The 25,457-nt window shown below is 50.3% G+C and overlaps 1 long non-coding RNA gene across 20 annotated transcripts in view; it reads right to left on the bottom strand.

The window, feature by feature from the left end:
- LOC141744815 (uncharacterized) overlaps positions 1–24,793 on the bottom strand; it is a 169,033-nt gene extending 144,240 nt beyond the window's left edge. For 13 of the 20 annotated variants that reach the window (XR_012587571.1, XR_012587566.1, XR_012587572.1 and 10 more), the window contains exons 1-6: positions 21,120–22,387; positions 20,236–20,456; positions 19,657–19,797; positions 18,384–18,567; positions 17,007–17,252; positions 621–728 (exon numbers count right to left, since the gene is read on the bottom strand). This is a non-coding gene — a long non-coding RNA (uncharacterized LOC141744815). Of the gene's footprint in view, positions 1–620; positions 729–17,006; positions 17,253–18,383; positions 18,568–19,322; positions 19,410–19,656; positions 19,798–20,235; positions 20,457–21,119; positions 22,388–24,578 lie in introns of those variants that run through there. The other 7 variants (XR_012587569.1, XR_012587582.1, XR_012587579.1 and 4 more) reach the window with 3 other exon arrangements.
- Positions 24,794–25,457: the final 664 nt, after the last annotated feature.

Genomic DNA, 25,457 nt, shown 5'->3' with positions numbered 1-25,457 from the left:
ACTAACAGCAGCACCTCCTCTTTGCCCAGCTCCCTCTCCTCACCTCCAAAGGAACTGGTTCAAGGCTAGACTCTCTTATCTCCTCCAAACAGAGCTCGACCTCTGCCATATTTGCAGCAAGTCCTGTTACACTGGGGTGACTCAGAGCTAGAAGCTCATTATTACCAGCCAGGAAGAAGAGTTTTGGCTTCTTCGGTGTTTACGGCTTTTATCGCAGAAAAATCCACCTGTACTAGCTATAAAAATAGATAAAATCTCCCAGCAAAGCCCGCTCTACTCAAGATCCTATGTCACTAACAAGTCCCTGCACGCTCTGGGAATCCCCCCCTGCAGAGCGGGAGCTCTGGAAAAAGCCGTAAGGTTTTCCTCCAATTCAGTCTGGCCTGTGATCCTGGCTTATGGGAGCTCTAGAGACGACCTTAACGCTGACAGCGCAGCGCACTGCCATGTCGAACAGGGTCACGCAGCGAGTTGGATCAATGCTTCCATCATCTCGGTGCTGCGGCACACGCCAGCAGCCACGAACGTGCACTCGCAGCAAAGCGACTCTCTACAGCAAGACCAAGCCATGGCAAAGGGGAGAAGGAAGAAAAGCAGGTTAGAAAAAAAAAAATATATACCTTTTTGTGTACCAGTGGAGTTGTTTTCACACCCAGAGCAAGGGAAGACCATTCATAGTGGTGTTTCCACTTGCTTCCAAGGCTTCAGCGAGATTTTGTCCCGTGTCACTGCAACATAAGGGTAGGCGTTATCTTCAAGCCTGGATAGAATGGAAGAATGGGCTAACAAGAACCTTAGGAAATTCAACAGAGACAAGTGTAAGGTCTTGCACCTGAGAAAACCTAATCCAGGAGTGCAGCACAGGCTGGGACCTACCAGGCTGGGGCTGCGGAAAGGGCCCTGGGGGTCCTGGTGGGCAACAAGCACAATATGCTTGAGGCTGTGGCAAAGAAAGCCAATGGGATGATAGGTTGCATCAACAAGGGCATCACCAGCAGAGACAAAGAAGTCATTATCCCACTCTACTCTGCGCTTGCCAGGCCACACCTGGAATCCTGTGTTCAGTTTTGGTCCCCGCTATACAAAACAGCTGTGGCCAGGCCAGAGAGGGGCCAGAGAAGGGCCACCAAGATGATCCATGGACTGGGAAGCCTGCCAGATGAGGAAAGGCTGAGAGAACTGGGTTTGTTCAGCTATGAGAAAAGAAGGCCCAGGGGAGACCTTATCACCATGTTCCAAGTATTTAGAGGGTGGCTGCAAAGAAGATGGAGGCTCCCTTTTTACAAAGGGTCACATGGAAAAGACGAGGGCTGGTAGGTACAAGTTACTCCTGGACAGATTCTGATTGGACACCAGAGGAAAATTTTTCACAATGAGAACAATCAGCCATTGGAATAATCTCTGCAGGGAAGTGGTGGATTCCCCAACATCAGACACTTTTGAGATTCAGCTGGAGAGATGCTGGACCATCTTGCCTAGACAGTGCTTTTAGACCTGGTGATCCTTGAGGTCTCTTCCAAGCTGGTATTCCATGATTCTGTGTTGGTCAGCAAGGCCAACAGTATTCAACAGTACGACATTCATTTGAGCACATTTCTGTTATAAGATGATGCTGATTGCTTCCTCCGGAAAGGGAAACTGCCGGCTTGGGCCAAACACCAGCATGGAGATACCTGAGCCATTACGAGAGGGAGGAAGGTGGAGGGAATGGAAAGGAGACATTTGAAAAGCAGCAAGGTGAAGATGTGAGTTCAAGAACAGTCTTAAAGGAAAGCCAGGAGATGTACCACAAGCAACTTGGAGGGAGGAAAAGGATTGGAGTAAGTAGCAGCAAGCAGTGCTGAGGGACCTGCAGGAGCCCGAGGGCGAGGAGATGTTGGAAAGCCATCACAACGAAGTAAGGTTGTTGGAGGAGGGAGTGCCGGGGGTTGGCATCCAAACAAAATGAGACTGCACACAGCCAGCCTCCAAGTCTTTTAGGGTTTCTCAGCGCTCTGGCACCACCAGAGAGGATTTGACGAGCTGAAAAAAAAACCCTCACCTTGCATTTTAAAAAGTGTCTATCTCCTATAGCCGAAGAGGAAAGAGCAGAGGAGGGGGAAAAAAGTGTAAACACCCCATGCAAACTGCAAGGGAAGGAAGGAATAGGGAGACATGCAGAACCCCAAGCTTGACTAGCATCTATTGATGGAAATAAAACGAGTTTGCCTGTAATTGCCTCCTTCCCACACTTATATCCAACCCATCCTTTGGTCTTTCTCACTCAACTCTAGTTGACCGATTCCACCAAAGCTTGAGAAGACAACAGGGCTCCCCAGGACACACAGTTCCCACCAGCTTTCATGAAAATATACATCTACACCAGCAAGCTTGGTCCCAGCTAAATCCCAGGGCCAGGAGCTGCGATAAACCCAACTGCCAGCACCGAGCTCAGCTTTTTGATCAAGATGTCCCTCCAAACACAGGGGGAGATCCGCCGGCCGCAGAAGGAGGAGCAGTTTCTGGTTTGAAATTTTTACAAAGTTGCTGCTTCCACAGGAGAGAGAGATATTAATTAAAGTTCATTTTTCAGTGCAAAAAAAATCCCCAAGATAACCCAGAGTCCCGAGGGGAAATAAGTTGAAGGACAAAGCCGTGTGGGACTGCTGGAAGGGACGAGAGCTCATGCAGCACGCTGCCATCACCGCCGTTTGGATGCCCTGAGATGACATTATCACTTCTATCCTCATCTCTCCTTTCCAATTCCCAGAGAGTTAAGCGAAAGAAGGAGTTTTAGAGGGGCAGGCAAGCACAAGTGCACTTTATCAGCGCTATCAGCACACTGCCCGTCGCCTGCAGCCGTTCCTCAAGAGAAGCGTGGTGCAACCCTAGCTCAGGCAAGAGCACTGGAGACGCCAAGGTCTGGGCCCCCAGCCCTACTGACGTGGTGCCACTTGTCCCCTCCTCCCTAGATGAGATGTATCCCCTTCATTTGAGGGTTTACAAGACAGAGCGCAACCATTTGCTGGCCTGCTGCTGCCTTCTTTCTCTCTTCCAAAGTTGTTCTCAGCTCTCAGCCTTCCTGGCTGCTTGAGGTCTGTATTTAGAAACTCACAAAATCCTTTTTCTCTCCTTTTTTAAATAATTTTTGAAACCTAATTTTTGGTTCCCTGCGGTCTTCATAGACACACCTCAGCTATAAACACAGTTTCAATGACATATCATTCATCCAAGGCCTGAGAGGGAGCAAAGAAATTGTTCACTCTCTCCACAACCAAGCCCAGGAAAGGCAATATTCCCTCCCATTCCTGCTGTTTCATTAAACTAATTTTATGCATGAGGTGAGACTGCATCTTTCCTAAAAATAATAATAATAATAATAATAATGAATACATTTTTCTCCAGTGACAGCATCAGTGATGGGGTTTTGCTTTACCACAAAGAAGACACTCCAAGAGAGCGCATCGAGAAGCCGCCTGGTTAAAAATGCAGCGTGAACAGCCAGAATTAGCATCTGAAGGAATTTATGAGGCTTTCTGGGTTATTCTGGAGCAGGAAGGTTAAGGAACCAGAGCACGCGGAAGACGCAGGCAAACCTGTTTCCAAAGCAGCACCTTTCTGAGGGCAACTCGATGCCCGTAGGATCCACCCAGGCAGCTGGATAGAAGGAGCAAACTCTGACCACCGAAGCAGAGATCCACAGGTACTAACTTTTTAAAAGCACGAGTCCAAAAGGCGACTCTGAACAGGGATGCCAGACAGCACCCTGCTGGAAAAAAAGCAATATCCGAAGTGAATAGGGGATCTCCAATCCCCACAGCCCCCGCAGAGAGCTCAAGGATGGCTCCACCCAGTCCTCTTCCCAAAGCCCAGGTACAACGAAGAAGGGGAGATGGGAAGATAAATAGATAAATCAAGTCTCTGCAAAAATGCCAAGAAACACAGAAGTAGCTTTGGCAGGGGGGAGAGAGCACGTTACAAGGAGACATCTCAGGAGAGAGCCTGACTGTGCAATGCAAGGAGAAGAAAAAAAGAAAGCTTTTAGCACCTGTTTGCTTGCACTTATGAATAAGAAAAGAGGCAACTGGAGTTAGAGAGGACAGCAGATACCCGTCTCCCCTTGAATCCCGGTCACTGTCCCCTCTGTGAACTCTGCGCTTCATCAGGGCTGCAGCCAGGAAAGCTGCAAGAGGAATCCCGTCCCGTTTCCTAACAGAGGTCCCATCCCGCTTCCTAACAGAGGCCAGCATGGAGGAGGCGCAGCCCTTACCACCTGCAATTAGAGGGCAAGAATCATAAATACAGCAGGTCAATTAAAAGCAGAGATAAGCTCTGAGCAGAAAGAGCCTGAGCACAGTCTAATCTATGTCCCCGCCTGCATCGTTTGAGCAGCCCTTGAACCTGGTCTGCATTGCCCCGGCTCAGCCTTCCCAGCCAAAGGACTTCATCCACCCAAGCAGATGACGAGGGCTTGGCTGACCCCCAGCACGCAGCCCCCCCACCCCAGGCAGGCACAGGAAGAGCCCCTTGTCCACAAACAGGGGTGGAGACACCTCCCCCCCATCATTAATTTCTGGGGCTGAGTACGTTGAGCATGGATGATAAAGCAGAGTCGTTTCCGAAAGCTGTTAGACGCAAGGTTACGGGCAATGCCATCGCTGATTAAAGAATTGACCGTGCTTTGCTAAGGTAGGGCATCTTTGCTAAGGTGATGGAGCACAGGTCCCTGCAGAGGGAGGCCCAAATAAAACAGCTACTTCACACACCAGGGTGCCCAGCCCACCTCTTCCAACTGCCCCAGGGCGCCCTGAGCACTCAGGGCTTTTTATTGATTTTTATTTTATTTTTTATTTATACCCACAACCGTGCTGGAGCAAGCCCACCGCTGTAACCTCCAGCTCACCCATCCTCCTTGGAGCCCTCCCTCACTTGGCTTTGCATCATCTAGCGGGAAAGGCCAGCAAAGAGAACGATGTCCTGAATGATAACAAGCAACAACTAAAGACACAGAGAAGGAGCAGGGCGGAGGCTTCAAAGTCTTCTCACAGCAGGGGTGCAGCAAAGCCCAGGTCCCTGGTACCCGTCCTGCAGCTCAATCATAGAATCACAGAATGGTTTGGGTGGGAAGGGACCTTAAAGATCACCCAGTTCCAACCCCCTGCCCTGGGCAGGGACACCTCCCACCAGACCAGGCTGCTCCAAGCCCCATCCAACCTGGCCTTGAACCCCTCCAGGGATGGGGCAGCCACAGCTTCTCTGGGCAACCTGGGCCAGGGGCTCACCACCCTCACAGCAAGAGTTTCTTCCTCAGACCTCATCTCAATCTCCCCTCTTCCAGTTTGAAGCCATTCCCCCTCGTCCCATGGCTCCCCTCCCTGATCCAGAGTCCCTCCCCAGCTTTCCTGGAGCCCCTTTAGGGACTGGAAGGGGCTCTGAGGTCTCCCCGGAGCCTGCTCTTCTCCAGGCTGAACCCCCCCAGCTCTCTCAGCCTGTCCTCACAGCAGAGGGGCTCCAGGCCTCCCAGCATCTCTGGGGCCTCCTCTGGCCCTGCTCCAACAGCTCCGTGTCCTTCTGCTGTTGGTGCCCCAGAGCTGGAGGCAGCACTGCAGGGGGGTCTCTCCAGAGCGAAGAAGAGGGGCAGGATCCCCCCTCTTGCCCTGCTGCCCACTCTGCTGGGGATGCAGCCCAGGGTGCGGGGGGTTTCTGGGCTGTGAATGCACCTTGTCAGCTCACGCTGAACTTCTCATCAACCAACATCCCCAAGTCCTTCTCCTCAGGGCTGCTCTCCATCCCTTCTCCACTCAGCACGGATTTGTGCCCGGGATTGCCATGACCCAGGTGCAGGACCTTGCACTCAGCCTGGTTGAACTTCATGAGGTTCGCATGGTCCCACCTCTAAAGCCTGTCCAGGTCCCTCTGGATGGCATCCCTTCCCTCCAGCGTGACAACCGTGCCACATCCACAGCCTCTACTCATCCAGAGGCTCAAGCAAAGCTGTGCCAGAGCCTGGACACTGTGCCTGCAAAAGGCAATAAATGCAACCCGTGCTAGAAGAGCCGACTTGCCTGTCAATGCCTGGTTTCACAGCGCAAGAGGAAAACTGCCTCTGACAGCCTCACAAGCACGGCAGTGAAGCCGTGGAGCAACGCCAAGGTGTCACGACGTCCAAGTCCTGCTCAGGAGACCATTATTCTCCTGTCCTTGCCCAGCAGGACAGGGGAGCAGCTGAGGTCCCGGCTGGAGTCAGCCTCCTGGCTAATTCCACTGACATGCAGAGACAAGACACACCATCAGCTATTCCCTGGTTATTTTTAGTACCTGATGACTTTCCTGGAAGCACGCCATAGCGGCGGGTCACAGGGATGGCTGCGGAAGGGACAAGCGTGGCCCCTCTGCCAGGACGGCACCGGCAGCGATAGACGCCAGTCCTGGTTTGAAAGGGTTGATGATAAACATGTGAGCGTACCGAGCACGAGCTCCAGCCGCTCTTCTTCCATCCTCCTCCTCTCTTTCCCCCTTTACCCGTGGAACACCAGCCAATGCCAGCCCCGGAGCTCCCCACCATATGCTCTGTCCCCGCACAGCGCTGGAGGGGACGCAGGGCTGGCACGGAGAGACCGGTTTGTCTCAAGACCATGGATGCTAGTCAGCAATCATTACCCGAGAGGGGGACAGGGCATTGCCCCTGAAATGGGATAAAAGCAACAGCAGAAACACCTCGTAGGGCCGGTCCCAGCGTGAACCGGCAGCTGCATCGCAGCACCTGCAAGTAAACGGCACCCACCCGCCAGGGTAACCGCTTCCCATAGCCCTGACCGACACACAACTTGTCTTGGCATCTCCTAGAGTGCTGCTGGCCATCACGAGAAGGCGGCTCAACACTTCAGCAGGGATTAGGCTGAAAATTAATGACATTTTCCTCTACACCACCAGATAGACGCACCAGAGAGGCACAAAGGCAGGCGGCTCTGCTGGGAGCTCCAGCAAGGAGCTCAGCCTGGTTTTTCCACCTCATCTAACCTCTTCTCCCCAAAAACAGCCTCCGAAGCAACGCATTAGGGTGACGGCAGCGGGAGGAGGAGATGAGAATTGGACCGGCCACACATGGGAGAGCAGCTGGAGTTGCCTCTGGGTTTGAGTTACTGAAGAATTATCGATTTACTCCTCGCCTGCACTCCAGGGGCTGCAAGCAGGAACGCACAGCAGGGTATGGCGGGTGAAATCTTAATGTCAAGGCACCCTCACCGAGCACGGCCGAGGTAACACTAAATAAAGAAAGAGAAGGTGCGAGAATTTCAGTATCCTTTTTGCTGCTTTAGGACCCAAATCACCAAAGGCAGGAATTGAGGGGGGAAAAAAAGAATAAAAATAAAAAAAGGGATACACAGCACTCTGAAGTCATCCTACAGATGCAGGAGGCAAGGGGCTTAATGTAGGGGGAGCGCAAGACACAGCCCAACTGCCTTGGGCATACAAGGTTTGACCCTTGGATCAGAACACATACAATTCCGACAACGATAAAGCTGCCTTGGGACCATCCTAAAAAAAACGGGGTGGCGAGGGCTTTGAAGGAGCAGGCAGAAGTTTTGCAAATCAGGTTCTTGCCAATTCACCCCCCTTTAAGGTCTTCCCTCCTCAAAAGAGAGGTTTGACCAGTCCCATCCCAGTGCTGGCCCCGTAGCACCCCTCACCCCGCCGCTGGGATTTGCCACGGGAATAAAAAAAAAAAAAACACCTTGATGAGTGCAAACTGCTGCTTTACTAAATTAGTTTCGTTGGTTGTATTGCTTAGGATTATTTTTTTTTTAATGCATTATGATCAGATATCTTTTCTATTTTGCTTTGTGGGAAAAAAAAAAAAATAAATAGAATTTATAAGACTTAATCTAAAACCTGCCATGATGGCAGGGAAGGGGAATAGAGTTTTAGAAAAGGGGTTAGAAATGGACCCTTTTGTGATGCCAGGCAGCAGGTTAGGAAATCAGGTGAAGCATCACAGCGAAGGGGGTTTTATTTCGGCTGCCTGAGAACTTCCACATCCCCACCTCCCCCCCCCCTCCATTCCCTCCCCACGCGCTAAGATTGATAATGATAACTAAATGCCGTAATTGAAAGGAAGCGCGGGGAGCGTAAAGTTCAACCAGAGGCACTTTGCTCGTCCTTCGCGAGAGCTGGGCGCCCGCAGAAGAGACGCGTTAGCGCAAAGCTTTGCTCCCTCGTCAGGAGGAATTGTTGGAATATCTGATGTAGCATGCGTGCGGCTAAGGCTAGTTAAGCACCAACACGCAGAGAATACGAATGAAGGCAGGCTTTTTTTTTTTTTTTTTTAAACAGCCTTAGAGGAATTAGGTGCCCAAAACACACACAGGCAGGCATTTAATTCCCCTGAAAACCCGGTATTTTAACTACCTTGCTGAAGAGATTTCTTTAGATAATCCAGAAAGCTTACATAATGCCTTACAAAGATTTTTTTTTTTTTAGTTTTTTTTTCCTCTCAGGGACACTTGGGATTCAACATTATGATGCGGTTGCAGAAGAAATTTGGTCTTACGCTTCTCCTCGCGGCCTTTTGGGAAGTTTCAGAGTGCATTTCCTAGTTATTATGGTAATAAATGAAGAAAGGCTCCAGCCTAGTGTAATGGGTACAACCGGCGAGCAAAGAAATCCCTTTTCTTCCTCACACCCGCTCGCATCCATCCACTGCCCGTATTTTTAGCAAAAAAGGCAACTTAAACATATAAGCGTTGTTGCTGCAAGGAAAACAAATGGAAACATCCAATCATAGAATCACAATGTGTTGGGTTGGAAGGGACCTCTAAAGCCCACCCAGTCCAACCCCCCTGCAGTGAGCAGGGACGTCTTCAACTAGATCAGGTTGCTCAGAGCCTCGTCAAGCCTGGCCTGGAATGTCTCCAGGGATGGGGCCTCCAGCACCTCTCTGGGCAACCTGTTCCTCAATGTGCCAAGCCAAGAGCATCACCGAAGCCATCCTGGAAACATCCCTGCAGACACGGTGAGCTCAGCCACCTCGCTGCCCACAGCCCCTCCACAGCAGTCTGGAGGACGCAGGAGCAAAGGCACAAGAAATCTCATGAGGGGCTCCTGAAACATCTCTTTTCTCCCCATCCTAGAAAGAGCTGTGCAAACCGGGTATCTCCCACACTGCGAACTACTGCCATCAGCCTCCCAAGGCTGCTCAGCACCCACAGCTCCCAGGCACGCAAACAGGACTCATTTGGATTTCCAAAAAGTCCTTCGCCATCAGTGGTACAAGTTATTTTCAGGGACGGATTGTGCAAGGGCTGGAAACAGGCTCCAATCACCATTTTTTTGCCTATTTAAACCAAGCAAGAAATAGCAGAGCCCCCTCCAGAGAGTCTCTTACCTGTGTGGGGTTTGGCAGAGCCACCTCGGCCGGAGGACACCATCTGTCCCCTCTCTGGCCACCTTCTCCATGCAAGGAGGACAGAGAGACAGACAAAGAGGGATTGGGCACAGAGATAAAAAAAATGTAAAAGCACCAGGAATACCGCAGGCTCCTGACCACGCGGGAAAGTTATTACAGTTAGAAGAAAGCCACCTGCATCAGAAGGGAGCAAAGCCAGCAACCAAGATAAATATCAGGGGACAGGGAGGAAGGCGGGACGTGATGAGAATTGGCATAAATATGAGGCCAAGGCAGAAATCACAAGAAAATAAGGGAAGGAGAAGGAGCACTGGGTTGCACGGCATCCCTGCTTCATCGGATCCAGCCCCCCTGCACGCTCCTGCTAAAAGCAGGAAGGGTTTTATCCCCTCTGTTCCCATGGGGAGCCTGGTCCAGAGCCTGATTGCTCTCTAATTGTCAGAAACGATCTTCCAGTTTCCAGGCTGAATTTATTCTGGGCCAGTTTACGTACACTTTTTCTTGTGCCAACGCTGTCCTCGGGCATAAATAGTTCTCCTTCGCTGATGCTCTCCCCTCCCCACCTTCCACCAACATATTTATAGGCAGCTATCTTCCTCGGCTTTCCTTTTTGCTAATTTAATTAAGTCAGGCTTTCCTCGCCCTCCTTCCCAACACAGGAGCTTCATTTCTCATATCACCTCAGCAGCCCTTCCCCAGCCCCGGTGTCCCTTCGAGGAAAACATGAGCCACGCCATCGCCAGCGGTGATCTCTCCCAGAAAACAGACGCCACTGAGCAGAGCGCCTAATTGCAAACTAACAGAGACAGGCTCGTCTTTTATCCTGTCAGCTATTTTGAATCAGTTAAAGATCATAAACAGTATTCTGGAGCTCAAGCAGGTCCCGTAGCGCTCTGTAATGTGCTCAGTTTACATTCTGGCTGGGTTGTCTCACCGTAATCCTGAGCCGTTCTTCTTTTTCCAATTACGCTACACCACTTTGTAAAACCATATGATGTCCGTCAGATTAAATATTATCCTATTTGGGGTTAGACAGCCGCTCATACTGCAAAAGGAGAAAGCCACGTCCAGCGGAAGGGAGGAGAGCGAGAGGTTTTCATGCCCGCTTTTCTCGTGAAAAGAGAGAGCCTGACAGTGGACTGCGCGGGATGCAAATATTGCTGTTTCAACTCAGCATTTGGGGAAAAAGTCAAATCCACAGACTTCGTTAACGACTAAAGATTATTCAAAAGTGGCAAGATGTGGCAAACTACAAGAGCGAGATATCTTTAGGTGATCAAGGGTAGGGAACTTGGCTTCAGGAATTTTACGAGAGCCAGCCAAGGAGGCATTTGGCCCACTTAATGCTCATTTTAGTAAGAGCCAGAATACCAGAAAAGCTTTCAAAAGACGGAAAAAGCCAACATCCCATCAATATACATACGTAGGGTACGGTGAGCAAACCCACAGAGCTTTAATGAAATCAGGCTTTACACTACTTTGTTTAAATATTTGATTAACAATGTTAATAATGTTAGATCTTCCACGCCACTAGTATTTCTCATTTTCTAGCTAGACGCTGGTACTTAGCATGGCCTTCCCTCAACGTGAGTGAAAAAGGGACAGATTAATAAATGCGGCCGACTGCCTGAGGACTCGCCCGGGGTACAGGCTCAAACCCAGCTGTAGGGCAATCGCCATCCCAACTAATTCTGGGAGGTGGTTGGGTCCTGGATATGACATCTTACGAAAAGCAGAGGTACAGAAACTCGGCGTCTTTGCAGCTGTTATTAGGCTGACATTTAAAAAAAAAAAAAAAAGAAAAGACTCTGTTGAAGAGCGACTCTGTTTTTCAACCTATCCAAAAATGGGTTTCAGCCCAGAAAAACCTGGTTTCTACCTTGTGTAAGCATGCTTTTCTCCCCTTCTCACCTAGACGGGTTCTCCGGCTCAACAGCGGCTTAGTGGCACTCCACGCAGAATAACAAACTTCTCACGCTCCATCTCAGTCTCCTCTTGACAGCAACGAGTGCAAGCTGTCCTCCATGGCACCGAAAGCCGAGGCAAAGGGGTACATCGCTCTGTTTTGGTGGCCATTGACCCGGGGGAGGTGCCAGCACTCTACGAGGCGGTGCAAAGAAACACAATATTGCCCCCACATGCCATCGCATCGCTGCCGAGGAAGGCATTATTTTAATTCTGTACCCTCCAATGGCTCGTTGAAGGACCAGGCATCATTGCGTGGGATGATTTCTGATCACCCAGCAAGCCAGGCGGGCTCCCTCCAGCCAAAACGGAGGAGAAAAGGTGCAGCTGGAGACCAATTTGCTGTAACGCAACTGGCAGAAACAGCAGAGAAAAATGGAAATATCCTCAAAGAATCCCTAGCCTTTCAATAAATAAGGAAAGCTGTTGTCAAGATGTAAAATAGGCAGGTGCTATTTGTAGGAGAGCAAATGGTAGTGGGGTGTGATAGGGCCTGAGGAACAGCTATCTCCAGGTACCCTCTCTCATTTCTTTGCGGAAATCGCATCTGGTGCCAGCTCAAAGACACGAAACCCATGACCATTTCCAGCAGCATTAGAAACACCACCAACACACACACAATTCATCTGAATGACAAAACTAGCAGGAAGAGAGAAGGGGAAATATGTTCCTTTCAAGCATCTCCACGGGGGATTTGCAGAGATCGGGTGTTAAAAATAAAGCAAATGGCCAGCGCCCTCCTACTCAACTCACTTCATTTGTGATTTTTACACTTCGGGGTTGCTGGGGCTTTTCTGAGCCAACGATTTCTGCTAAAAGAGAAAAGTGTCCGCTACAGAAGACTCAAGATGGTCTTGTAAGGGGGTTTTCTTTCAGCTAGAAACAAACAGATCTAGCTCGAACACCTCCTAGCTAAAAGGAAGATTATTAATACTGAAAGAATGAGAGCCAAGCATCCAGCGCTGCTGAAATATTAGCTTTTAATTGCAGCGTTGTAATTTCTTAGAACCCGCGCCCTTCTCCTGCAAGATGCTCAGTGGGGAGCCCAAGCTCAGGTTGCCCACCATGCCGTGGCCAGGCTTCCCCCCGGCCCCTCCAGTGCCGCCGAGGAGGGGACAGCCCTGGCGGTGATGGATGGCCAGCCCCGGGGCGGCATGATTGATTCCCCTCGTTAGACCAAGCGGTTAAGTGGGACGGAAGGGTGGCCCCACACCCCAGGGATGGAGCATGGGGAGAGCAGTTTGTCTCGCTCAAGTTCGACATGAGCAATACGTCCCCAAGCGTGACGGCAGGCAGGAGGAGGCAAAGAGGAGCAGAAAGCCCTTAAGACATTTACGGCAAGAGTTATGGGTTGCACCACAGCTGGGGAGCCAGGTAGGATGAGCCCTTCCTTATAGAATGCACTGGTTTTTATTGTAGCTCCTTCTACAGGGAGTTATTCCTTTTCCATGGATGAAGCAGAGGTGAAATTAAGGCTCTAACAGCCGATGTTAGCCAGGTGTAGCAGAGCAAAAGGACCCCTTGGTGAGGAAGCAAGACATGCCCCCCTGTTGGCACCAACCACCCCGAGTGAACACACAGCCTGGCCCAAAGGAAAAATCGTCCGGAAAAGTTTCTTTCTAACTTACACAGCTCAGTTTAGCTCTTGAGATCGATCCTTATTTTTCATTTCCATATTGCTATCGCTCCAAAATAAAGCGTTCCCCGAGAACCCAATACCCATGGCGTTAAGAGACCAAATCTTAGGGCGAGGCTGCAAAAGCAAAGAGTAAGAAATCACTAAAAACATCTCCAACTTCTCATGGAAAATTCTCCTGCAATCTCAGCTTTAAAGGTAGGTTAAAACTGGTTTGGCTCGGGGTCTGGTGGTTCGGAGGGGGGCGGGTTTTTTGGAAATCAAACAAAGGCCCGAGCCGTCACGCTGTGACGCCCGCAGCATGATGAATGTGCGAAGCAGTCGCTAAACGTGGCTGCCGCAGGCCAGGATAGAAATGAAATATGGGAAATGGTAAATGAGCACGGACAGGAGGAGGAGAGAGCACCGGAGGGGTACCAGCCCTATAGCCCTGGAGGCAGGTCATCATCTCTAGCAGGGAGCCCCTCGCTCAGCAGGCATTAATGGATGGAGAGAGGGGAGCCGGCCTCGATTTTTCATTGCTCCCCCAAAACCAGCCGCATCCCTCACTCCCGAAGGCAAATAAACAGCAGCTCAGGTAAACACATCACTCCAACCTCGCTGAGCTCCTGCTGAGCCCAAGCTTTCCAGTGACATCCCTGCATCCGGGGGGTTTCTCAGGAAAAACACCGCATGGGCTATTTTTCGTCCTGGTGTACGGTCGCGCCGGGCTCAGCCCCTCGCTCTGAGGCGGGGAAGTGGGCATCTGCCTCTGCGAACAATTGCGCGTGTATATAGGTCAGTGCCGGCTCGTGGGTCCGGTGGAGACAAGTATGCATTTTTCTTGCATCCTCAGGCAAGCTGGAAAATGTCACTTACTCGCACAGGCAATCACTAAACATTTTTGCTGCCCTAAGTGCCCAGCTGCTCTGCGGCTCTGGGAGCGGGCTGCCAGCACCTGCCTGGAACACTGAGAACAGGCTTCTCTTTTTTTTTTTTTTTTTTAATATACATTTTGCTTGATTTTTTTTTTTTTTTGAAGGCATATGGAGTGATTTAGAGCCCAAAACCAGGGCAAACGTCCCTACCCGCATAATCATCCCTGTTCTCATCCATGTCTCTGCGGTATCCTTCACCTCCCTGGGGGTCTTTTAACCCTGGAAGGGAAAGCCACCTCTGCCTTCCTCACAGCAGCACCCCACAGCTTGGATTTGAAGCGGTGCTGATGTCCAGGCAAAGCCCAGCCAGCAGAGAAACGCTCGCAGAGGGCTGAGAAGCTGTTGCACAGCCTGAAGGTAAAGTCCTGACCAAGAAGGTGGTGGGGTTCCCATATCACAGAATCATGGAATGGTTTGGGTTGGAAGGGACATTAAAGATCACCCAGTGCCACCCCCTGCCCTGGGCAGGGACACCTCCCACCAGACCAGGTTGCTCCAAGCCCCGTCCAACCTGGCCTTGAACACCTCCAGGGACGGGGCAGCCACAGCTTCTCTGGGCAACCTGGGCCAGGGGCTCACCACCCTCACAGCCAAGAATTTCTTCCCGATATCCAATCTAAATCTACCCTCTTTCAGTTTGAAGCTGTTACCCCGTGTCCTATCATTACACTCCCTAACAAAGAGTCCCTCCCCATCCACATGCAGAAGGAGTCACTCACATGCCAGAAGGAATGGTTTTCCTTAGTCCTGGCTCCTCCATCCTCGGGGAGGAACACGAACATCTGGCCCAGCAGTTAAGTTCAGAGACAGGTGTTTGCTGCTGAACCCCATGCTAACTGAGTGGATTTGGGGAGCAGGCTCGCAGCTCCGTTTAGAGTGAGCACCCTACGGTGAGTACAGCGCCGTGTCACACCAGGAGGGGAGTCCTTCCTGACCGCCACGTGGAGGCACGAGGAGAAAGATGAAAGGGATGAGTCTGAGCAGAGGAAAGGAGCGGAGAGAGACTGTGCCAAGCTGAAGCACCCCAGGAAGTGAGAGGGCAGCTGAAGATGCTTCAGAAGGGACCGTGCTTTCTATCTCCTAGCAACAGATGCCAGCAAAAAGCCAAGGAAGGTGGTCAGAAGATAGTCTTCGTGGAGGAAATGGGGGCTGTGCCAAGTCTCACCCCGAGGGACCCCCATCCCTCCCCTCCTAGGGCTCCTTACGGACACCAACACCACCGCCCTCGCCCCAGCCAGGCTGCTCGTTGCTCCCAATGGCTCAACAACAGGTCGGGGTGTTTTCAGCTCCGCTCAGGGCACTTCACTTGCTCTCTCCCCTCTAGCATCCACCCAGCGTAACTCGGGGCAATGGGGCCACAATTCGGGCCACGGTCACCGCTGCGGCTTGGTAGCTAAAAGGCGGGGGGCAACATTACGCATAGGATGGTGCTCAGCTGGGAGCGAGCTCTCCGTCCCTCGGGTCTCCTGCAGCTCAGTATTTTGGACTCCATCTGCTTCCCTCCAAGCGTTATTCATCTGTGAGTAGCCAACAGGGCAATATTTGCAGCCCCCAAAGCATCTAACACCAACATGTTTTATCCCATCAGGAAATGGCCAGAGGACACCATGCCCAGGGCTTTTAAAGACATTAGGTGGGGGGGGGGGGGGGGGGGGGGGGGCGGAACTTCTGCATCTTCAGGAAAAAACCACCCTCCCCCCATTGCTGTATCAATTACAGAAGATGCATTAAAAGGTTTTAGTAATGATTTCTTGTCGATAAGCTGGATCTTCAAGTCCCGGTGCCCTTATTCAAACCCTCCTGGGAGCAAGATGTGCCGGCAAAAGGGACACACCACCGACCCAATGGCAAAGGCAGCGGAAAGATAACAGAAAAGAGACATTGGGCAGGGAAAAAAAGATCAGAGACAGAAACCTGTATGAACACAGACAGATCACGAGTTTAAAGGAAGGTGATTCTTCACTCTGCGCCTATACAAATGATTTCCTTCCCTTGGCGGCTCCCTCCTCCCCTCTCCCCTGATGATTTGAAGGCTTTGGGAGCTGCAGTAAGTGGGACTGTTTTTCCGTGCAAGCCAGCCAAAGATTTAGGCAGGCAGGAGGAAAGCACTCTCTTTTTCCATCAGCGTTCAATAGAAAGACAGTAAAAAATAAAAATAAAATAAAAAAAAGAGAAAAAGAAAAATCAGGGAAGAGTCCAAGCTGGGAATCGTTAAAAGGAAACACAACCAAGAACATAAAAAAAACCACAGAGAGATGGAGTGGAAAAATACGCTCCTTCCAGCTCCGAGCCACCCTCCAACACTTTTCAGGTATGTAAGGTCTTAACGCAGAGATTAATCTGCAAGCTGCCGAGCCGGAGATGGGTAAACTGGCCTGGGAGGAGCCTCCTCCACGCCAGGCGAGATCTTCTGATAATCCCCAGCAGACAGCTAAGGAGGAAAGTTGGCCAACGCGTTTGCTCAGTCCTTGGGTGATAAAGAACAGGGGAGCGGAGGGCTGCTGCCGGTTATGATAAGGCTGCTCTATGAATGCTGATTATCAGCCTGGCCCCAGCTTGCTAATCCAGAGCTCTAAGTCCATAACCCTTCACCTGACCCTGTAAAGCCCTCGTGTGGGGCCGGGGCTGTTCGAGGCAGGCACTCATGTTACGGGTGTTTTGCGACACATCCAGGCACCCTCGTTAGCCCGGTTTCCTAAGGAAACAGGGTAAGCACGGTCACACCATCCGTCTGTCCGTCCCTTCACTAATCATTTCTGAACCTGGCAGTCCATTTTAACTACGTCCAAAATGAACAGAAGAGCCTCTCCCGCCGCCCCCCCCCCCCAAAAAAAAAAAAAAAAATCACTGGGTACCAGAAATGTCATCCTCCCTGGTGACAGCAGGCAGGGCGGACATTTTTCTGATTCAGAGGAAAAGACAGCAACTGAGGATTTTTCCCTTGTTAAACTCCAGAGAAACCACAGTTGGGCACTCCACGATGAGCCCAACCACAAGCAGAGTTTTTAGTCTTGCAGATCATGGGATGGCTTATTTTCATTACATAAGGAAAATTCACTAGGGTGGAACAGCAGAAGCTATTCTTGATGCAATCAAAACTCACCCTCAGGCACGTGACGTGGCAGGAACGCATGCTTGCCGTCCTTCCCGTGCTCCCACGACACTCCCAGCTCACAGGAACAGGAAGATTGTGGGATGATTGCTTGGCTGATTATTTTTTTTTCTTTCCAAGACCTTCATCTTCCTTTGCCACCAGACATTGCCTGGAGCCCATCCAAAGCTTTCCAGGAGCGTCTTGAGCGTGCATGCCTTGCAGCTTTTCCATTCTTCTTGACGTTGTAAAACTGTCCTGTAAAAGCAAAATTAAAGGCTTAAGTGCTGGCCACAAAGCCCTTACCGTGGACTTGTTTTCTGTTGTATGCAACTCCAAGACGGGGAGGGGGGGCACGGAAGTGGGGAGAGAGCTTTATGCATTAAACTTCTCTATAAATCTATTGAAGGTATTTCATCACTTCCTGACATTCCTCTATAAAACCCACTCAGCTACATTTACAAATTATAAAATTAGTTTTACGTGCAGGGTCCAGCTAATGGCACAGCTAAATCTAGGGAGCAGGAAGATTAGATGCTTCTCCCATCCTCATGGTGGGATTTATTTTGCAGCATCCCTGCGCGGGGAGCAGCATCCATCCTGGGGTGGAAGATTTCCCCTCCCAAGCGAAAGCTTTCAAAGCTCAAAAGAGATCTGACCACCAGCTGGAGTGTTTTGAAGAAGCCACATCCACGGGGAGCAAACAGAGCTGGATGGCTCAGGGGAACGTTTGTGGTCCACAAAAACCAAGTGTTGCCAGTAAACTAAGGAACACAAAACTGGAGAACTTAAATCCCACACAGGATAATTTACACATATACGGTATGGAGGGAGCGGGGTGCAATATTGAGAAATTTTCAAGGAAAAGGGACAGTTTTCCTTACTCTCCTTATTTTTGTCAAACAGGTGCATGCCGCACTGTGCTCTCAGCAGAAGGCTACGGTGGTGGGAACCAGCTAACTGTGTTTGAACATTACAGAGGCGCGTTTCGTTATGCACCTGGGGCATCAGATACCCGGCAGCTGTATCCCATGTCCTTGGTACCCTGCCACACTCTTCAGAGAAACACTGGGCAGCACCAACCTAGTTCCCAGCGGTCTCCCATTTCTTGGCTACAGCCCAAGGCATTACCCAACCCCGCTCGCTGGAAGAGCGCTAAAAGACCCATTACAGAGACAGGACCAGCATAAATATTAATTCAGCAGAGCGCAACTGCCAGGAAGGGAGGGGGTGATACACTTCAGCCCTTCCTGCGCAGGGCCAGCATCATCAATCCTGCCCAGCTCTGGCCTTCATCCCTGCTCACATCCCCTCCCCTCCCTGCTCTCGGTACCTCTCCCACTCCCCAGGCACTACACGGGGTGCAGAAAGAGGCTTGACATTGCTTACCTGGTCCGCGGGGATGCTGCCTGCTTCCCCAAGGCAGCCCAGCGGTCCAGGCCTGCGAGGAGGGATCTTACGGCAAAGCAAGGTCACCTCCCAATGCGTTTGGCCACTTGCTAATCCTCGCACTGCTGGGGATCAACGTTGCAGGGGAGGAGGGAAAAAACCACAACTGTTCCCCCAGTTAAGTCTAGAGGAAGAAACAAAAGCTAATCAGCCTCAAGCACATGAAGGGAACAAGCTTCTTCAAGCACGTTCTCAGCTTCAGTTCTTTGCTCCCTTTAAAAAAAAATAATTTCCCTCTGTAGCGTATTAATCACCACAAGTCAGCCTCGGCAAGAGTTATCCATGGAGCTATGCAGGCGCTGCGAGGACACTCTGTTATAGCAGGATTATTTACTTTTATAACCTTTACAGAAACAAGAGATAAGTGCAGTCGAAAAACTTGCTCACACACCACAGCAGCGACCGCCTGATTCATTCCTGCACCCTCCCACTTGTGCACGCGTGCCAAAAGGGCTGACACTCCGGTTGGCACCGTGTGAGCCTCACAAGACAGCACTGCCACCGTGCAGGGGTGGCTTTGGAAGCAGATGGGTTTGGAGGGTGGCTTTTTAGTGGGTTTGCCTTTCAGAGGACCAGGGGGTACCCGACTCCCCTGCCGCGGGGCAGCGGCACTCAAGGGCTCAAGATCGGAGGCCACTCATGGTCGCCCTGTGCCCCAGGGATGCGCATGGCATTGCCTGGTGGCACAAGACAAAGTGGCTTGTGGAGCAGGACCCTCGGAGCCTGCCCCATTGCTCTGGTTTTCCTCTCCAGCAAGCATCTGCCACCAGCAGAAAGCCTCCGAAGCAGGTCTCGGCCATGCTTTCCAGTGGCTCAGGTCCCGCCAAGAGCAAGCCTGCAATAAACTGAGTGCCCTCCCCTAACAACCCCCCATCTGACCTGCGGCTCCAAGCACGATGCTCTCCTTGAGCAAACAAATGAACAAGTTCTTCACTGCACCGCCCTCTTCCTCTGCTCCCTACCCTCTGACGAACGGCTGAAATTAGTTGTGCGTGTGGTATTTATTTCCCTGGCCCCTGCCGTTGGGACCATGCCCAGAGGCCAAGCGCCCGGGGCGGCTATTGCACCTCTCTGCATTTTGGGCCCAGCATTGCAAATTTCCAGCAAATTCACCAGCAACAACCATGCCGGCAGTGGCTTCGCACCCCCAGGTCTGTCGGGTGCGGTTTGGAACCTCTTCAAATAGATCAATTGGGGAAAACAAAACAGGTACCTCCAGCCTCTGCTGGGATGAGCCAAACCTCGAAGCGAAAGTGCTCTTGCATCTCTGATTTCCATTTGCCCCAAAACCCGTGTCTTGCACCCTCCGGAGCCGTCTCCCATTTCCGCAGAGCTCTGTGGGTGACATCCTGATCTACAGACATATAAAGGAGTCTTTGTTTACAAGATAAGAGCCACAAAATGCAAATAAAAAGCCCCAAATAGCGCAAGATCAAACAGGGTCCGTATCTACCCTTTCAAAGGCATCCAGGCTGCAAAGCTCGCTATAAGCAATGGTTTTGTTTGGAACATTAAATATGATACTAAAAGCATCTTCCATGTGAAAACAACATGCATATGAGTTTGTTTATGTTATAACTTTAATCTCTCCAATAACAGGTCTTTAAAGCTTATTTTAAGCTGGAAAAATAATACTGAGTAATGAATCAAGGCCTTAAGAGGCTGATAAGCAGCAGGGAACCATTGCAGAGAGTGTACTCCTGATTTAATTAAAGTCTTAAATGTACTCCAAGAAACAAAATCCATCCACCCATCAATATGATGAAGCGACTGCAAGTTCCCTTAAACTCACCCGGCCACCTCATGAATCTCCTGGTTGGGAAAGCAAGGAAAAACATGGTCCTCTTTCACTTAATTCTTCAAACCAGCAATTGCCATCCAAGCACGAGCTGTTTTGTTGCTCCTGGGACACACTAACAGGAGCTGAGCTGTGCCCGTGCATGGAGCAAGGTGGAGGCTTCAAAGTCTTCTCACAGCAGGGGTGCAGCAAAGCCCAGGTCCCTGGTACCCATCCTGCAGCTCAATCATAGAATCACAGAATGGTTTGGGTGGGAAGGGACCTTAAAGATCACCCAGTGACACCCCCTGCCCTGGGCAGGGACATCTCCCACCAGACCAGGCTGCTCCAAGCCCCGTCCAACCTGGCCTTGAACACCTCCCGGGATGGGGCACCCACAGCTTCTCTGGGCAACCTGGGCCAGGGGCTCACCACCCACACAGCAAACAATTTCTGCTTCAGGTCTCATCTAGATCTCCCCTCTTCCAGTTTAAGACCATTCCCCCTCGTCCCATGGCTCCCCTCCCTGATCCAGAGTCCCTCCCCAGCTTTCCTGGAGCCCCTTTAGGGACTGGAAGGGGCTCTGAGGTCTCCCCAAAGCCTTCTCTTCTCCAGGCTGAACCCCCCAGCTCTCTCAGCCTGTCCTCACAGCAGAGGGGCTCCAGCCCTCCCAGCATCTCCGGGGCCTCCTCTGGCCCCGCTCCAACAGGTCCGTGTTTTTCCTGGGCTGAGGACTCCAGAGCTGGACACAGGACTCCAGGTGGGGTCTCACAAGAGTTGAATAGAGGGGTAGTATCAAGTCATATGTCACCTCCCCTCCAGATGCTCTTCCTCCAGCAGCCTCTGTGACAGACAGTTTTTTTGGTGTCCCTTCCCATGCAAAAAGAGATCCAAGATACCTCCTCCAGGCTCTGCCACGCTGGCAGGAGTTATTTCAAGGCGCTCCTCTACTCTACCAGGACAGCTCGGGGACTGCTCAGGTATCTTTCCCGTTTCTTCTGGCCTGCACTTGTGGCTTATGCTCCATTTTCAAGTCAGGCTTCACGGACACAACCTGTACCCCAGCGGATGGTCACGGCACGGAGCACCTGAGAGCCAGAGGGCATGGATGCCTGAGGCAGGAGGACTTCCCCAGCTGGACCTCACCCATGGGTCTGCAGGTACTCCAGGGGACCGCAGGTGTAAGTGATCTCCACAAAGGAGACTTTGAGCATTCCCGGTTCAGGGGAAGGGCTGGGCTGGCTCACCTGAAAGGAGAGAACCGCAGGGATTTGAGTACGGACTCATCATTAGGCATGCAAGTAACATTCTCGCAAATCAGAGCTTGGGCAACCAAATGAAAAAAGCAAATATTTGCTAGAATGAAAATGTCAAATGCTTGGCAGCTTTCCTTTTGCCTTGTTTGTTTTTGGTTTTTTGGGTTTTTTTTGTGTTGGGTTTTTTTTTGTTGTTCACAGGGACTTCAACCAGTTAATAACCATGTAATTCATCTTTTTTTTAATTTATTTTTTTTGGTCAGGGAGGTGGGGTCATTCTGAGGCAGCTCAAGACCAAGTTTCACTTATTTCTTCCTAAATAAAATTCAAAGCAAGGAGAAAATGGGGAAAAAGGGTTCACTGGGGAAGCGTCGAACTTTTTTCTTTTTTTTTTAAAGTTAGCATTAGCTTCATTTTGGCTCCAAACATCGTTTCAAAAAGTAGAAGTCACAGCATCTCATTCCAAAAAACGCACAAAGAAGTGGTTTGATTTTTTTAAAATTGCTACTTTCTATTGTAATTTTTTGTTGAGTTCAACAAAAATAATTCCAGCTGACCCAAAACCCTATTTTTCAACAAATGCATTTATGTACGCTTGAAAAAGAAAGAAAGAAAGAAAGTCAGTCTAGTTCTTTAGCCTGTATTTGTGCAAAACCACTAATTTTTAGTTGTTGGCTTTCTGCTAGAGATAATCACACTGAACAAACGGCTGAATAAATGATTCTTCTCACAGGTATATCAAAAGGGCTGACAGAAAGAACAAAAAAATAAGATGGTGTATCAGAAAAGGAAAAAAAAATAAAGAATGTATAGATCCAAACCACTAGAAATATTTATAGAAACAGAGCACCAACGTCAACGCTTGAATGCTTGTGCTACCAACCCCCTTCTTGCGTTTAGGTTTGGCATCTCCTGGCATTGCATATGTACTCCCTGTAATCCGAAAGCCTCCAAATTAAGGAGCCTAATTTTATCTGGAAGAGCTTGGAGCAACCTCCAGAACAAGCGCCCTTCGCTCGGAGCCGGTGTTTGCGTTTCTTTCTGGCCGAGAGGAGCGTTAGTCCCCTGGGTAACCCGGCTGAAAGGCCTGGGGGACGGCTGCTTCATTTCCTCATTAAATAATTCTGACTCATGAACACATCAGAAAACTTGCTTTGTGGCCTTTGACAGTTTACCTCTATAAAGGCAAACTTTGTCCAAGAAATCATTTTCTGCAGATCACTCAGGCGGCATTAGTCACGTTGGTCCCTTCCCTCCCAGCCTCGCAGAGACAGCGCCAGTAATTTGTATTATTTTCATTGCCTTCCCCCGTACCCTCATCTGTCTTGACCGAGCGAACTTGCAACTTTATCTCATCTTCCTGCAGCGGCGGATCAAGACAGAACTGCTTGTCCCGGCCAAGAGGAATGGGCTTAAACAAAATTTCCATCTTTTTCTCTTGCAGACAAGCTAAATGCCACTAATACCCCACTTTGGGCTGGCTCTCGGCCTTCAGATGGGTCTGATCAACAAGGAATAATGGGCATAAGGACACAATTGGAAGGTCAAACCTTATTGATTATATTTATCTCTGTTGCTTTTATTTATATAACTCTGACTGGCCTCTCCTTCCCTTCGGATTTTTATTTTTTTTTTTTTTTTTTAAAAACCAGCCAAACTACCTACCCCCATCCCTCATGCCCACACACCTCTCCGAGCCACGTGCAAAGCACAGCACTGAAAAAAAGATGGATATGATAAAGATGCTCTGAAAGTTAATCTTAAAGTTGCTTGACCTTGCACACTTCTGCGCGCAGAAGCACATACCTTCCCGAGTTACATCCTGGGGTGAGAAACCAGTTTTTGAGGAACTTTTCCACGCAAGAGAGTAATGTTCTAAATACCTAATATTTCCTCCCCCGCCTCCAAACCCTAGCATAATTCTAGGAAATCTGTACATTTATATCTGGCTGCTTAGCAGGGAAATGCTCTTTCTGAGCCACCTCCACTGTATATTTTCTCCTGACATAAATATGAATTAAGGTTATGGCCCGGTATGATCTTCCCAGGAAAAAGTGTAGATTACATCGATGTGACCCATTAAAGCAATCTTAAATACCCACTGATGGTTCATTATTGCAAGTTACTTTCCTTCCTGATGTAGAATTTATTCAATATATTGGAGAAGAAGAAAAAAAAAAAGTCTCCAGGAAGGCATTGCCTGTGCGCTGCATTAATAAAAAGGGTCAACACAAGGGATGGGCTTGACAAGTTGGAAGAGGAATCTCCCCAACTCTGCTGGATGAATCAAGACACACCCCCTGGAGGGCACGTAGGCCAATGGGAAAACTTTAATTAGCAAAATTCAGAAGGAGCAAGGACATCCTTATCCCATGCAATAACAGATCATGCTGTGTGAAATATGAGAAAACACGGGGAAAATGTTATGCCTGCTTGCAAATGCTTGGGAACGCAAGAATTCCGAGGGCTAAGCCATCTCCTGGTGTGTGTAGTAAATACAGCAGCCTGGGAGTGGTGGGTAATGGCTTATGGCATCACCTACAGTGCCTTTATGGGGTGATACAGGTCAGAGGATAGGTGGCTGGGGAAAGGACCCATGCCCCAGCAGCGGAGGGACTTCCCAAACACAAGGGGATGGTGGCTCATACCTAACACCAAAGCCCGAATTAGCTGACAGGGTTATGGACACTTTTATAATAGCTTTGACCTGCTGCAAGGCAAGAAACAGCCCGTTGAGTTGCAAGTTGGATTTAGGTGCAGAAGAGGGGGCAGAGGGCTCCCCAAAGCATCACCACTCGCTCCTTCCCCATCCCCTGACAGAAGGCAGCTGTGGGGCTCTTCCAGCTCCGGGAAGATGGGACTCCACAAGCCCTAAGAAAAGCCTCTCTCCTTTTATCTGACACTTTGCCTCTGCAACCTGAAGCTGAGTTTATAAACATTTTGCCATGAGTAAAGTCTAGAGGGATTTTTTTTTTTTCTTTGCACCTATACAATTCATTTAAAAAAAAAAAAAACAACCAAACTCTGTCTGGAGAAAGAGCAGCTTGTGCTACGGAAAGAAAAACTGCTCAGACCCAAGGCTGAGAGAACACAGAGGCTTACCGGCTTTTCTCCCTTGCAGACAGCACAGCGCAGAAGGTGGGCATCCAAGAGCGGATTGCTGGCAGTAGGACCCAAGCTATGCCGGCTCACCATCCTATGAACGGTCCCACCAAAGGCTCATTTCGGCTAACCTTCAGTTCGTGCCACGATGTGCCCAGGAGCCCTTGGTGCCCGTGAAGACCAGCGCAGGGGAATAGCGGGGGGAGCTGTGAGTTTGCTACTGGGTTCTGTTGCGGTGCAAAGTTCTGAGGCATCAACCAAGGTCCAGCAAACCTTAAAGGGCCAAGAAAAGTTGGGTGCTGACCGCAGGGGATCAGAGGAACCCTGCACCCCTCCCACACCCCCTGCCATCTCCTTTGCCTTCAACCAGGAAAGTCAAGGCAGCAAACAGCGCTGCTGGCTCAGCATGGGAATCCCCTGCTCCCCATTCACAGCCTGGCCCATCGCCTTGTCCATTGCAGCAGGTTTATGGTCCCCTATGCTCCCTGGATCCACGGACCTCCCAAAGGCAACCCCCTTTTCCAGGCATTCCTGCATCCATAGGGTTAGGAGTGAGAGGGGCTGCCAGAGCCTTTTCCCAACTGGGATGGTGCCTTCCCCTAACAGGATGGCCCTTGCACACTAAAACCTGCTCCAAAGGGCCAAGAGGCTCCTGTGGGTGCCTCTCGCGCTACGTACAGCACGGGGTCCCTGGGGAAGAGCACCTTGAAGCATTCGGAGGAGGCCGGGCAGCTCACGGGCTGCAGCTGCAAGGTGAGACGCGGCACATCTTCCATTCTCTTAATTCATAGTATTGACAAAACATAAAATATTAACGCTGGAGAAGACAAGGTTCTCTTTAAAGAGATTGATTCGCAAAGGTTGGGAGCAGGTCCTTCG

This window comes from Larus michahellis, chromosome 6 (assembly GCF_964199755.1).
Source record: "Larus michahellis chromosome 6, bLarMic1.1, whole genome shotgun sequence".
NCBI lineage: Eukaryota > Metazoa > Chordata > Aves > Charadriiformes > Laridae > Larus > Larus michahellis.
Note: the sequence above shows the minus strand (reverse complement) of the source record. Positions and strands in the feature narration are given on the sequence as shown.